This window comes from Gopherus evgoodei, chromosome 7 (assembly GCF_007399415.2).
Source record: "Gopherus evgoodei ecotype Sinaloan lineage chromosome 7, rGopEvg1_v1.p, whole genome shotgun sequence".
Lineage (NCBI taxonomy): Eukaryota > Metazoa > Chordata > Testudines > Testudinidae > Gopherus > Gopherus evgoodei.
This window is the reverse complement of record NC_044328.1, coordinates 122,216,254-122,232,736: the sequence shown is the minus strand read 5'-3', so window position 1 is coordinate 122,232,736 and position 16,483 is coordinate 122,216,254.

Below are 16,483 nucleotides of genomic sequence, written 5' to 3'. Positions count from 1 at the left end.
TCCCAACTATAGTACTGTACTGTATGGCAAAAAAAAATTTCCCTGGAACCTAACCCCTCCCCCCCTTTACATTAATTCTTATGGGGAAATTGGATTCGCTTAACATCATTTCACTTAAAGTCGCATTTTTCAGGAACGTAACTACAACGTTAAGTGAGGAGTTACTGTATTGGGCCTATTCACCACATATACAGAACACCATCATGAAGCTTGAGTCTTTATGTAGATTTCCCCTATGCCATGTGTGTTGAAGAAAGCTATAAGAGACTTTTGTCTTTCTGGGTTTGTATCCCAGTCGACATGTGTTCTCAAATCCATCCTCCCCGAAAGAGTATCTTGTGTATATTGTTCCTGCTTATTTAATATAGAGCATTACTTGTGATTATAGGTATTTTACAATGCTCTGAGATTACAGATCCAAAAATAAGACCCTATTTAACATCCTATTGTGCATGAGTAAGGAGCAAGCTGGGTCTGTGTTACACACTATATTGGTAGAAGCTTAACCTGTCTCACAAGAGGTTCACAGCTAAGAAGCAGTGCACTAATCTGCTGCATATCTGTGACTATAATTAGTTTTATGAGACCTAATAAGTACTGTATTTGCATCCGTCTAGGCAATAGTGGACGGAAAGAAAACAACAACATTCCACTGAATTTCCTTGTTACCAAGTATCTGTGAATGACTGGGAAACCCTCAATTATTATTACCATTTACTGTCCCCTTCCAATCCACTATCAAACCATCTAAGATCAGAATCGCTGCCAGCCTTCTGGACTGCAGTGTGCTCGCACAAGATATGTCAGGTCAGAATCTGGGCTCTGCCTTTGGACATGGGAACCTGTTAGTTGAAAATAATTCCTATCTTGAAAAGTTTTATTTTTTCCATCATATGATTAGGGTGGGCCACCAGCAGCCTGGAATAAGTGGGTGAAACCTCCTTGGGAACTTCTGGGATAAATTTGGCAGTGACGTACACAGTAGCGTAAGACAGACAATGGGAGTAAGTCGTGTGACTTAGACTAACTTGGCATTTAGTGAGTGTAGAAGAACCATCTGCCATGGGAATCGGGACAAGCGATGCAGGAAGCGTGGCTACGCCAACGACACGCTACCCCATGTCCTGTGTAGCTGCAAGCCCCATTTGAGAGCTTGGCAGCTACGACACAACGCCATCCAATATCGCCTGGCAAGAGCCATCCTGCCACCCATGGGGAAGGTTGCCAGTAACTCTGCCATCCCCGGTACCAATAGCCAACTGCAACCAGACATTGTCATCACCAACGAGGACCGGAAGAAGATCACCATGGTGGACGTCACAGTGCCCTTCGAGAACAGGACCCCAGCCTTCCATGGTGCCCGAGCTCAAAAGGTGGAGAAATACAACCCTCTGGCTGAAACCTTGAAAGCAAAGGGTTACCAGGTTCATCAGAGCCTTGGGCAGTAACGAGTGAGTGCTGAGAGAATGCGGAATCAGTCAACGCTATGCTCAGCTGATGTGGCAACTCGTGGTGACAGATGCCATCCGGTGGTAAAGGGACACCTACATAGGACACATCACTGGACATCGGCAATACCAGGAAGGATGAGCAGGAGTGCCGATGAGAAGCACAGTCAGGAAAGTAACTGAAATACTTTCCTCATGGATTATATTTTCTAACTGGACAACCAACCTAATTCTCAATTACTGAGGGACAATCTCCACTTATTGTTATATTTTGCTTTCCACAACCAAATCTCTGTACAGCTTTTCATGAGTGACGTACTCAAGTATTCAGATTCTAATATCTAAACTGTATTGTTAAATCTATTCACTTAAATTTGGGTTATTGCTGATTATGTTCTACGTATCATATGATTTTAAAAAAACTAACTGTATTTGTGGATAATCTAAGCACTATACCAAGATGTACAGACACTTTTCTCAGCCTAGGTATTATATAATTTTTAACATTAGCTTTAATAAAAATTTGTAATGAGTGGCACTTACTCATTTATGAGGTAAAGAGGAGACCAGGGCAGCCCCAACAGGTTCAGGTGACTCCAAAGTTGAAGCTCCAAGGCACAGCACTACTTTCAGGCTATGGCTACACTATAAGGCTTTTAGCGACACAGCTGTGCCCCTACAGATGTGCCGCTAAAAGGCACACAGTGTAGCTGCTATTTGTCAGCAGGAGAGAGCTCTCCTGCAGAGCAAAAACTTCCACCACCCATGAGCAGCAGAGCACTGCTGCCAACAAAGCGCTGTTCACACCTGGTGCTTTTCGTCGGTAAAACTTTTGTTGTTCGGGGTTTGCATTTTTTTTTTAACACCCCTGAATGACAAAAGTTTTGCCAATGAAGTGCCACTGTGGACATACCCTAACTTTCCCATGGTTTTATTCCAGGGGTTCTCTCACTTCACAATCTTCCTGGTTCTCCTGGAAACTCAACAACAATCCAAGTCCTGAAGGAGGGCTGTGTTTTCTGACAGTTGACTTCAGTCCTGGACCTTGTTGGCAGAGTGTTCTCTGGCCAGCCTGCCAAGTGCCATGCACTGGGCAAGTTTTGACACTCACTGCATTTTCCCCTCCCTGCACACATTCCTGCAGCCCTTTGGGATTCTCTAGTCCAGAGCAGGGATGCGGGGAGTGGAAAGGACTTTTCCTGTAATACTCTTCCCGGTCTTTGTGGTACAGGGTAGCAACACAGAGGGCAGCAGGGAGACAATCTCCTGTGCTCTCAGTGCCCCAGTGCCAGCTGGCTGCACCTGTGACTTTGGCAGGAGGGTGAGGAGCAGAAGGGAGACACACGCAAACTGGGAGAGTGGGGAACTGAAGGGAGCAGGCTGGGGGATGGGAGCAGAAAGGGTAACAGGAAGTAAGGGCAGGATGGAGAAGTTCCTGCTTGGGCTGACCTGCCACTGTGCCACTCCCCAATCAAGTTCCCCTGCTCTCTTTACTTCTCTTATCCCTGCTGGCTTCTCTGTGGTCCCTGTCTCTGCTCCCCCAACTTGTGCAGAGTGCAAGGCAGCTGCTTCCCCCACACCCATCCATCCTGCCTCTCTGGGGCCCTTCAAGAAAGGGGTGAGTGGTTGTATTTCACTGGTGAAAAATGGCTGCACAGTTCTGGGCCACTTCAGGCAGTGTGCTCCTTGAGAACCTGGCCTTTTCCCATGATCAAGACCTTGATTTCTTAGCAAGGCAACAGTGCTTATCCCCTCCCTCCAGGTCTGATAGCTTGTGCCATGAACCCTTTTGAGAGGGTGTGTCACAGCTAAAGCTCTTGCCTTCCACCGAAACTTATAAACACTTCCTTCCAGATGCTGGGTAGAATATATGCCTCATGCATTATCTTAAACATTCCTGTAGCTGCTTCCACCTGAGGACCCATCCCTATCCCACCCCTTCCACCCCCCTTCACCTGCCAGAGCCCCTAGGCCCCTGCACCATGGCCAGAGGAGCCTCAGCCAAACCACCCCGGGCCTCCAGATGGCCATCCCCAGCTGTCAAGCCCTCCAGGCCACCAGCCGGCCCAAGACCTGAGCTCCAGGCTGCTGGCCCAAGCTGAGCCCCCGCTGGCTTTGAGAAAGAGGGGGAGCCAAAGCCAGGGCTCAGTGTGGAGTGTGGGCGGGATAAGGGGAGGCTAAGCTCCCCTGGCCTATGATACCTGTCGCCCATGCATGTTTCCACAACCACTGAATGCCAGATCAGTGTACACTTCACTTATATCCAAACGCCAAGCAATTTGTGCCCTTCAGGCATATTTCACATTAAGCACCAAATCCAGGTCCTGTTAAAAGTCAATGGTGTAACCCCAATTTAATTCATTTGGCCTTAAGTCTTTGGTGAATTTTTATAACAGTGACAAACATGTCATGCAGAATGTTTGACTATCTGTTAATCTCCATTAAAAAGCCTTAAATCCAATATAATCCCTGAACTAATTCAGTGACATGAGTAGAAATGACAAAAAGTAAAGTATCAAGAAACAAAGGGCAATGGAAAAATAAAATAAAAAGAAGCTATGAATACAAGGAATCTTGTCACCCCTTTGGTATTTCAAGAGACAGCCTCATAATTTATTATGCCTCAGTGAGCACAACATCAGACCCACACATCAATGTGTCTAGTCTACAAGTTCTAATCCCAGCAAACACTGTCTATAATGTAGTCCATAAATGGTTTCCTGATGTTATCAAATATATCATCTGTGTTCTGGAGTTGTCATGGTATTCTCTTGAACAATGCTGTTTGGGTCACTGAAGCTATCTGGTCACTGGTTGCAAATCTCCAGTCGATTTCTTGACTGTAAATAAAGTGTTAGTCATCTTCTTATATTTCCCTGATCTGCAGCCAGGGCGGGATAAAAGTTATGAGGGGAATAAGAGTAATGGGAGGGAAAGGCCTCAGTATGAATGACATATTGCAAAAAAATTATGAAGTCATCAAACATTTCTCTACATACATATTTATATATTTATTTTGTAAAATTAACATGTTTATTCTACTCTCACAACACTCAATTCTTCAAACCATCAATTTTTTTTCTTAGCTTAGCTGTGGCAAAGTCATGAATGATGTCATTGTAATTCAGAGACCTGATGATTTCATTCTCAGTGCTCAAGAGGGACAAAGCACCGAGATACTCTTAGGTCATGGTGGATCGAGGACATTTTTGACCCTTGTTAGAAGAGAGAAGGAGCGTTCTCCATGACAGTTAGTGATCATTAGTGACAAATGCTGTAATGCAGTTTCAATATTCGGGAAACATTTTGTCACACAGAATTCAGTGATAACTGAGTACATCCAAATAGATTTGCTTTCGTCATCTTTTCTCTCTATATCTGAGAGTGATGTGATTTCAACAAATTGAAGAAACTCTTTAGTAAAATCTACTGGGAGATCATCTGGGTACTTCTGACACAGACGTTTGATGCCTTCACTGACTTTGGAACTTGAAACATTAGGCAAAAAATCTGTCAGTACACTAAAGGTTTTCCCTAAGCCTTGATCTGAAGTTCTAATGAACTCTTCAGTTTGTCGATGATTGTGATGAAGGTATTAACTCTGAAGGCCTCCTTGTCACTGAAGGAGTGGGCAGTTGCATCGTCACGTCTTCTGTCTTTTGCAGCATTTGGTGGACTTATACTCATGGTTAGCAGTCCTTGCAGCTCCCTGAATTTCAGACTCATCAAAACAATCCCACATTTGTTGAAAAACAGTTCCAAGACGCCTCATTAGGTTTACAATAGTGGGAAGGTCAATTTAAGCACTTTGGAAGCTTAGATGGCACCTGCTGAATGGCTGCAGTATATAATTCGAGATGCATTGCATCACTCAGCATCTTCGCATCTTTTCTTGCTGCTGATTTTTGAGATTAATCATCCTTGATGCTCTCTAGTGCTTCAAGGATGTTGGGGTATCCCAGAACAACTACATTCACAGCTCAGCATTGGCACTCCACCGTGTCCCTGAGAGTGATTTGGGCATTGGGCATCTAAGAATCATCCAACAACTGGTCAATACAGAGAAAAAAATTGTACAATCCTTGGACAAATCCAAAAAAAGAAACTACTTCAACACAACAATCCATGGCAGTCTGTCCAACAAGGTAGTGTGAGTGTGCAGCACATGGTATGAAATCAACCAAAGCATTGCTGTCTTTTATCTTTGACTGCATCCCGCAATATTTGCCACTCATATTATTTGCATTATCATAGCTTTGGCCACTACAAAGGCCAATGTGAATCCCACTTTTGGTGAGGAAATTGAGTAGGTACGAGGCTGGATAGCACATAATGCAATATGACAGAGAGCTGATCTACATGTGACACATCCGGTATTGAGTCAAAGGACACTGAAAAATATCCCACATCTTTGATCTGATAGCATCTTCTTTGCCAGCAGTGCAATTAATTCATCACAAACAGTCTTTGAGAAATATGATGTATGGCCTTTTCCACGATTTGCATGTTCATTGATGTGCTGAGCTAAGAAAGGGTCAAACTCAGCAATTCGCTCTAGAACGCCAAGGTAACTGCCATTGCGTTTCGATCCAACCGTCTCATCTGAGCCATGGAATGGCAGACCACAGCTCAGCAAGAAAAACTATGGTTTCAGCTACACGTCTGAGAACGTTATTCCAATAAGCACAATCTTCCAAAAACTGGTTTGCCATTTGGGTATCAATTCTGCCACAACTTTCTTTCAGGCATGGTAGCTGCTAACTGACAATGCATGCTGCTCACTCACTGCATGATTGGTAATGTATGCAGTATTCTTCCAATCACTGAAGCCTTCGCAGAACATTCCCCACTTTTTGGTATCAGAAAACAGATGGCAATAAAAACAGTACACTTTCTTCTTAGAAGGCGAATAGATGAGCCATTCTCACTTGCCAATCTGTTTGTTAGGATTCACATATTCAAACATTGATTTGGTCAGATAACGATTCTGATTGGTGTACTCTCGCTTTGTCAAGGAAAAGTCAGCATCTAGATTCTGGCATTTCTGTGGGTCCTTCTCAGTCCAATATGCAATGAAATCTTGAGAAGTCATGTCCCACTCACCTGGATCGCTGGAGAAGGATATTTTTGTATTACTATTAATCATTGTGAAAGTCTTCAGAGGAGTGGGGTCAGACTGCAGCTAGAGAAGTCACAGGAGGCTCTTCCTTTTCATCAGGCTCTGGAGAAGCAGGTTCACTTGGGCTGGTATTCGCCTGGATTTCCTCACCACCAGACTTAGCAGGAGGAAAAAATGTTAGGAGAGAAGGAGTTCCTTTCAGCACTACATCTTGTCTTTGCTGCCTTTCCTTGGCCTCCTTCAATTTCTGCCATCGTCCTTTTTTCAACATGGTTTCTATTGTCCATTTTAGGCCGACTGTGTACAAAGTTCAATATTGCATGGGCCCACAAACACTTACTTAGCCCACAAAGAGAAAATCACAACCACCATAAATTGAATTCACAATCTTGATGGATTAATTTGTACAAAGTAATATCTAATGAGACTAAAAAATTCTGATGGCCCCACTACTGTCGCTCCACTGTTACTTCAATATGGGATGGAGGGGCTACAGTAGGGCCTAAAAATAGGAGGGCATAAGGCTATAGCCTTATTAACCTATAGGTTAATCTGGCCCTGTCTGCAACCATTCCATCCTGGGCTGTGATCTCATCAGCTCCATTACATTAAGTCAGGTGGGCCTGGTGTACTTTACAGAGGGAACTTCAGGGAAATCGGGATACGACAGGGATGCGATATATTGCAGGGGATTCAGTAGGCAGCAGTTTTCGGTTTGAATCAGAACTTTAGAAGGCATTGTGCTTGCGGAAGTGCCATCTTTTATATTAGATATAAAACAAAGGTCCATCCTATAGATGATGCTTTTTGCAAGAGCAATGATGTTAATTCTAGGGTCCCATCAAATTCCAATTTTGGTGTCACGTTCTGCCTACCTAACATCTCCCCTGTAAATTAAATTGGTACAGGATTCACTTCCTTTCCTAACTGGTTGTCTTGTGTTATGTGCACTGGTAATAGGGGCATTTCACAGAGGTTAGTGATGAATGACCTAATTCATGCAGAGGACATACATGGCCAGATCCTTCAGTGAGCTCTCATGAAGTTTTGCTTCGGTAAGGACTGCAGGTTTTTGCCTCGTAGTTTATAAAATATAAATATGTAAAGCATTGTGGGCTCCATCTCCATAAAATGGTGCTTTATATATGTAAGTTCTTATCCTTATTATTACAATTTATTATTGTTTCTATTGATAGTGCCTCAAAATCCCAAACAGGGATTAGATCACTGTTGCACAAGCCATTGTACCAACAAATGACAAAAAGATGGTCCCAACAACAGACTGGGATTTAGCCAGTGCACAGCAGGTAAAGAGACAGAAAGGAAGGTAGAAGGACAAGATAACAGTAGACACACAATATGCAGCTGCATTAGTTAACCAACATTATAATTCTCATCTACAACCTTTTAAACATCTGATTTCAAATTTCCTTGCACAGCAACTTCTTTAATACCAAGATCACTACTTAATTCAAAATACATTGAATTGGGATACTCTTTTGACACCTACCACCCTGTTTGAAATTGAAGGAGGAGAAGACTCTGTAACACCCCTTCCCTGGGTTACTCAGGAGCAGGTAACACTCCCCTGTGTACCCGGGCATCTGATGTTGTTGACAGTAAAGGAGATCCTGAGTATAACATTGGTGATGTTGGATAGGTGGGAATCCTCTATCCACCCTTCTGCTGCAGTCCCTTTACTCCTAAAGGAAATTAAAATTGGCAGTGCCTCTACCTGACTGGGCTCTGCACACACTCCATGGTGGTGCCTGGGGAGCCTCCAGGAATACACCTGAGTTCATCTGTGCAATGGATCTAACTAAAAAATACCGATGATAAACAATATACACTTAGCTTGGAGTTAACATACCTTTACCTAGCAATGTAGGGAAACCTGGTATAACAGACTGAGATGTTTCAGAGAGTTTCTGAGATGGACTGTCACTACTAATTTAAATCAGCAAGGGGCAGTTCAATAAATCAATTAACAAATACAGTTTAGAGTAGTAAATGAAATTGATCTAACTTGCATTTACGCTGCCACCATTTACCCCACCCCTGAGTATACACTCTTCCACATTTCAAAGCCCTAGACACTTGCTTGCAGAGACACACTAGAAGATCTTGAAGCTGGGGCCAGTGCTCTGTTGGTCCAGTGATTCACTCCAGCCAAGGCAACAAGGGGCAGAACAATTCTAATTTGGGAGCATTGCAGGATGCACAACCCCTCTGAAGACTGGACATGGTTTAACCAGAGGTCAGCAACCTGGGCTGTGGTTTGATGACAAGACCACCCTGCTTCTTCAGACTCAGACAACACCTTAGAGTCTCTTCGCTGTCCCCCGCCCCTTGCAAGCACTTTCCCAAACAAGGGTGGTGGTTACTCACACCGTCACTGCAGGCCCAGCTCAGTCAGCTCTGGGCACAGCAACAGCTCCAATGAAGCCACCAAAGCCTCTTAGGCTCCCGGCTCATTTTTGTGACTTTACACTCACACGGCCCTGTTTTTAAAAATGTTTTCCTCTCTCCTGTTGTGAGACTCACATAAACAGCAGGGGAACCAGTTGCCTCTACAAGGGGAAAGGGAAGTTGGCCAGATATAAAATGGCGTGAAATGCACGAAGTAAATGGAACCCCCTGGTGAGTGTGTCTTACCGGTCTCCCCCCCCCCCCTTCTGTGACAGTCCGCAGAGTCTGAGTTGTTACAGCTCTGAGCTATAGAGGTTTGGCTTGTTAGCTGATACTTCTAGTGCTGGAGGTTCTCGCTTCAATCCACAGTGTGGCAGCCAAGACAGCAGCTGTCACATAAACAAACAAGAAAAGGGGATTCCCATCCCCCTCTTCAATCTCTACCCGATTTCGTTATTTTAGGTGTTACCTGTAACAGGGGTAAAAAAAATTAAGCACATGGGTGAGTTTTGTCAGCAATGTCCCTTTAAATACACCCTAAGTATTATTATGCTCATTCAATGGATACCCTTGACTGATGGTGTCATGTATATACCCAGGGTCATGATGGATTCTCCATCGCTGGAAACTTTTAAATCACAATTTGATTTTTTAAAAATAAATATATGCTCCATTTCAAAAGGAATTATTTTGGGAGAGTTCTCTGGCCTGTGTTATATAGATCAGACAAGGCCTTTTGACCTTGATATCCATGAATAACTTGTCTTGGAGCAACTGAAGTTACACATTTTATATTTTAGGCCTAAAACTTAATATTTAAAACTTGGGCCCCATTAACCTAGGGCTCTGAGCAGGTGTGTGGCTCTGTCCTTGTGCCACAAGTGGCAGGATTAGGGTCTGAGACCTGTTTTTCCTCCCCAAATGGGGTATATTATGTTCACAACTATTATTTGTTATCACAATTTTACTGACCGAAGCATTTGTAGGTCGTGCTCATATTGCATCAAAGTGCAGCACACAGGGGATCTGCAGAGGAAGATATTTTAAAGCAAGAAACTGCCAACATTTTTATTTTGATTAAGCTGATGCTAACAATCTTTAAAGCCAACTGCATCCCACCCCCTATCCCATCTTCCAGGGGATGATTAACAACTTGTTTTGAAAGCTTGGCCATCTCACGCAATTCTCCTTTAATGAACTCTACAAGCATCTGGGCACTAGTCTTACAGACATGGATGATTAATGGCTGTCAAAGACTCATAATAATAGTACTGAGTAAGCACCATGTTAATGATTCCCCACTTGGTAGAAAAATAACGTCCTTTTCGCCTTCACTGCAGAGCTGGCAGAGATACTTGAAGTGCAAGTTACACAGCCACTAATAAAAACCAAAGTGTATGTTTTATGGCACTCTATAAAGCTGAAGAACTTTCTTACATTATTTTTTCAAACAGGCACACAGAGCTCTGAGAAGTCACGGTGGCAGCACTTTTGCATGAATTGATCTGAATACTTTGAGTTAAAAACTCCGGACCTGTACAGAAAACTGCAAAACTGCAGAAAACAGCAGTACAGAAAACTGTAAAACTTCTCGGCTCTTCGGCGCTAAGATCAAGTGTAGTATTAGATCCGAACTAAGCGTTAATTCCTTTTATTAATTATTCCTTGTTATGAAGGTAGCATTTTTGAATATGGATGAGAAAAAAAGTCACTTTAACTGCACAGAAGCCTGTTTAATATATGGAATAATGATAGCTACAGTTCTGTCGTGTTGACTAGGTACTTTACAAGTGCTGAATACTAGCAGTTAAGAAATAAGCATTAATTGTGCTGAGAGATTAAAAACGCCTATAGAAATCAATGACCGATTAATACTAGTGCTTATTGTTTCTAAAGGCAAGTACTTAGAGCACGAACATTTGTTTGAAACCCGGGTACTGTATTGTTTCACTTCAACTGATTTCTCTTTCAAGTATTTTCTTCAGAAGCTCCAGTCCTTCAATCTGTCTAGAAATGAAAAGCAGCCACAAGCTTTTAACTTGAATAAAGAGAGGGGACAACTAGTTCACTGACTTCTCTTCGTGCGTCACAGTGTGACTCCAAGGTAGCAGATCATCAAAACATGCTTCGAGTGCCTAAAACATTCATGGGTTCTATTTTTAAGATAACTGATAGGGCCATGTGCTGATACCAAGTCCTTTAGAAAGCAAATTCTGTACTGTTCGCTTTCATTTTTGCTGATAAAACCCACCCATTTATTGCCCTCTACCAATACATGCTGTTATCAAGTGTCAAAGCATTAACTGAAAAAAGGCTGGAGAATGTGTCCATGTAACATAACCTGGCATCACTTCTAAGGGTGATGGGACAGTCTAAAATTGAAAAACACAGACCGGTTCTGAGTATGTCCAGCAGTTCCCGGTAATGCCATATGGGGATTATCAAGGGTCAGATAATGGCTTTTTAATAAGAACCACCAAGTAACTAGAGGGATCATAAAGAGAGATCCTGTGGTAAAGATACCAGGAATACTTGTTTGATCTGATTTGTTGTTAGGCAGCTCCCCCCGAGAAATCAATTTTCATCCATTAAGGTCATATGGCAGAAAGAATGGTATCGCTGCAAAGGTCTGATCCTCTGCCGAGTGGCCTGGGCTAACTGGCTGGTGTGGGGAATTCCTCCTGGGTGACAGACAGCTGGAAAAGCTGGCCCAACACTACTGCCTCACACACTCCATCTTAGGGAACACAGACAGAGGGAAGCAATATGGGTAGATGGGTGCTTTGCTCCGACAATCCCCAGTGGCAGGTCCCAGAACTGGGAGAATCCCAAAAGTTGTGTAAAGCCATCTTTGTTCCCTTCCCTTCCTTGGCTCTGCATCAAACAGAGCTCAGCTGGACCTGAGGATTGGGGACTAGAGCTTTCCTTGTACTGAGGCCTGGTCTACACTAGGACGGGCGGGGTGTGCGTGTGTCAGTCAATCTAAGTTATACAACTTCAGCTACGTGAATAATGTAACTGAAGCTGACGTACTTTGATCTACTTACCGTGGTATTTTCACTGTGGTAAGTCGATGGCTGATGCTCTCCTGTCGACTCTGCCTGCGCCTCTTGCCCTGGTAGAGTACCGGAGTCAACGGAAAAGTGCTTGGCAGCTGATTTATCACATCTAAATGTAGTTGAGTTATCGCTGCCCGTCAATGAGTTTTTTAATGATTTGTTTTAATGAACCCCTCGCCCTGTAAAAGGCTCTTATTTTGCCACAGAAGTTATGGCTCTGACGAACACGCAAATCTAGTCAGTGGTGTCCCACATTTGTCTATCTCCTCACATCCATGACTTATTTTAATTGCACAGTTAAGCATATTGTTACTTATATGGCCCAGCCTTTGTTAAAATCCTGTTTAAATACAAGGTACACATTGTTCAAAGCAAATGAAGCAATGCTGCTTACTTGACATTCATGAGAACCAAGAGAACCTGCCTTTGTTTGAAGCTTGTTTGTAGGCTCTTTGGTATGGGTAACAGCTGAGCTGAATATTTCTTAGGCATTCATCAAAAGATGGACTATATTCCAGCTATGTATATAGGTGGGGACTATTCCTTGCTCTCACTTATGGTTTGACCTTGGTAACATCGCTTAACTGATCCATGTCTCAGAGTATCTTAGTATTACATACCAAGCTCACGAAATTTAATTAGCATTTTGTACAGCACTTTGAAATACTTGGATGAAAGATGCAAGATAAGGACTGCGTCTAGTGGATCTTTGCTAGTACTCCAGATGGACAGGGCTAACAGCTCACAAATAAATGACAAGAGCAACCAGTGATGAAAATAAACCAGTGCTGTGGATTAGACCATAGGCAATTCATTTCCCACAGCTCTTTTAGGGGAAAAGGATGAATCAGGGAAATCGTTATGGGATATGGAGTCTTTCCCAGGGCTGCCCCGGGGGGAGGAGGGGCGGCAAGTGGGGCACTTTGCCCCAGGCCCCTGGCCCTGCAGGGGCCCCCCACGAGAATATAGTATTCTATAGTATTGCAACATTTTTTTATGGAAGGGGCACCCCAAAATTGCTTTGCTCCAGGCCCCCTGAATCCTCTGGACAGCCATGATCTTCCCTCAGTTCTTTTCACCAGCACTAAACACACAGCAGAATAAAGGGGCTATAAAGCTGACCCATTTGGCCAGCTGTGAATTTCTCTGGTTTGGTGTAGTGATGCCTGGAGGAGGGGGAGCCTGGCTCAAGGATGGTTGTGCTCAGGCAAAACATCACTTCTGAATGGTCCCATAGCCCAGCACAACTTAGAACAACCCTGAGGCATTGCAGTCTGAAGGGATTTTTAGTGGCCGCAGGGCTAGGGAACAGACTTTAATGGGAGCACCAGGGCACCTTTTTCCTGGCATGCTGGGTCGTGGGCCTAGCAGAGTTTTGCTGGACCTGAGAATTTGTCCCAGGCCCACACATTCCCAGAGATCCTTTGTTCTTTCCAGGACTTCCCTTATCCGTCTGCCTCACTTCAAGGCTGCTGCTTTTGTCTTCCACTGTTCTATTTATTTTTTTGGTGGCGGAGAGGTACTTTGCACCCGCTGGATATCTTGGCCCTCAGATACCTACCCCATTACTATGATACCTTTGGGATCATTCCTGGCTGTACCTTCCCGCCTGATAAGTGCCCACTGAAAAGATTTAAAACTCTGAAGAGGACTTTAACTCTGGCTTGCGCTATGGGGCTAAAAAGAGCAGCATGAAATAGCTGGAGCCTGAGCTCAGAGACCTCCTCTGTCTCCAGGTTTCAGAGCCTGGGCTCCAGCCTGGGTAGGAACATTTATACCGCTTGTTTTAACCCCTTAGTGTGAGCCTGGGTCAGTTGACCCAGGTACCGAGACTTGCTGATGGGTGATAAAAGACCTGTGGGTCAGCTGACTCTGGCTCCTGGGGCTCGAGGGCTATAAAACTGCAGTATAGATGTCCAGGCTTGGGCTGGAGAGGGCCCAGAACCCGGGCTCCAGCCCCCCTCCAGACATCTACACCCATAGCCCAGCCTCCACAAGCCTGAGTCTGCTGAGCTGGGACTTGAAACAGTGCCAGGGATTTTTAATCACAGTGTCGACATAACCAGAGAGTCTAAGCAAGAGGGAAGGTCTGTGGCAGACCCAGGATCTCAACCCAGATTGCTTGAGGCCAGCACATCCCTCGGCCCACGCTGCTTCCCACAGCCCCTATTGGCCTGGAGCAGCGAACCGCGGCCAGCGGGAGTCGCGATTGGCCAAACCTGTGGATGCGGCAGGTAAACAAACTGGCCCAACCCACCAGGGTGCTTACCCTGCCGAGCCGCGTACCAAAGGTTGCCCATCCCTGGTCTAGTATCTTAACCATATGACCATGCTTCCTTTCAGTAGCCTACCTCCACCTCCCTTTTTAGGGCACACAGCAGCCCCAGTGGCTACTCCCATAGATTGTAGTAGTGCCAGCAGCAAGGCTATGCCTGCCAAGCTGCTGGAGTAGGTGGAGAAGATTTTTTACCCCCAGGCCCCTTTAATTCCCCTCTGTGCAAAGATCCTATTTACTTGCACTTTTGCTGGAGATGAGGGTGGCTGATGCCCAAAATGTTCCAAATCCTGGGCACAGTTTTGATCCCCTCCCCCAGTTCTGATCTTTGCTTTCCTTTCCCTGCTCTGCTGGCTCGCTTTGCTGTTCATTGGAGTGCTCCAGCTTGTGTTCCTATAGCCTTGCTACAGTGCCCAAGTACTGTGATCCCTTCTCCTTCCATTCTCCTTCTGCATCGCTGCTGACCTCTGGCTCTTTCCCTGGGCTGATGAAGTCTGCTTTCCTCCTGCCTTCACCCTTGGAACCTAGTAATGTTTGCACAGCTTGAATGCTATTTGTCTTGGGTGTCTCAGTCAATGATGAAAGGCTGAGTCAGAGTTTGCCAGACACTCTCTGTAAATGTCTCCCCCAATCACTTTATAAGAACCTGGTGGGTTTCCTTTCCACGGGGATTTTTTATGGAACAAGGATGTTGCCCATAGTAGCAATAATTAATGAATGCGGAATTCTGGGCAACACTTTTCTATATTTTTCACTTTTTCAATGTTGAAAATCATCCGCATTTCAGTGTGTGCAGAAATATATGCCCACAACATTTATCCAAACTATTCCTAGCCACTCCTTAATTTGGATTAGTCACCCTGCTCCACAATGCCAAGCAGCTTTAATCCTTCTTCATACCTCTCTCCTCATTCTCACCTTAGCCTTCCAACAGTCTCCGGTCTGATGCTCTCTGCTCCTTTTTGGCCTTGATCTTTTGCCCTGTGTATTGTATTCAGGTGGGTTAGCTTGTAAGGTCCTCAGAACAAGGATCTCATCTTTCTGTGTACCATTATGTTGTGTCTCGATATGTGGAATCACTGTCCATCTTGACTAGAAGGGGCTTATTCAAAAATAACCAGAAATTAGATACACAAACAGGCTTTCACGCAGCTTGAGTTCTAGCTTTCATCACTTGTTTACCAGGGACCACTCTCTGTCTGGAACACTATCGGGTAAACAGAGACATCTTACTAGTAAACAGTGCAATTAACAATACCAGATATTTTAGATCACTGAATTTCATCTGCCATTTTGTTGCCCAGTCAACCAGTTTTGTGAGATCCTTTTGTAATTCCTCACAGTCTGCTTTGGACTTAACTATCTTGAGTAATTTTGTATCATCTGCAGACTTTGTCACCTCATTGTTTACCCCTTTCTCCAGATCATTTATGCTGGTCCCAGTACAGACTCCTGGGGGACACTGGTATTTACCTCTCTCCATTCTGAAAACTGATAATTTATTCCTACCCATTGTTTCCTGTCTTTTAACCAGTTACTGATCCATGACAGGACCTTCCCTCTTATCCCATGACAGCTTACTTTGCTTACGAGCCTTTGGTGAGGGAGCTTGTCAAAAGCTTTCTGGAAGTCCAAGTACACTATATCCACTGGATTATCCTTGTCCACATGTTTGTTGACCCCCCTGTCATAACTTTAGTCCCAGATTTGGACCTTAGCGTCCAAAATATGGGGGTTAGCATGAAAACCTCCAAGCTTAGTTACCAGCTTGGACCTGGTACTTGCTGCCACCACCCAAAAATTAGAGTGTTTTGGGGCACTCTGGTCCCCCTGAAGAACCTTCCCTGGGGACCCCAAGACCCAAATCCCTTGAGTCTCACAACAAAGGGAAATAATCCTTTTTCCCTTCCCCCCTCCAGGTGCTCCTGGAGAGATACACAGACACAAGCTCTGTGAATCCAAACAGAGTGACTCCCCCTCTCCGTTCCCAGTCCTGGAAACAAAAGCACTTTCCTCTTCACCCAGAGGGAATGCAAAATCAGGCTAGCAAATCCAACACACATAGATCTCCCCCTGATTTCTTCCTCCCACCAATTCCCTGGTGAGTACAGACTCAATTTCCCTGAAATTTCCCAGTAAAGAAACATTAACAGGTTTTAAAAAGAAAGCTTTA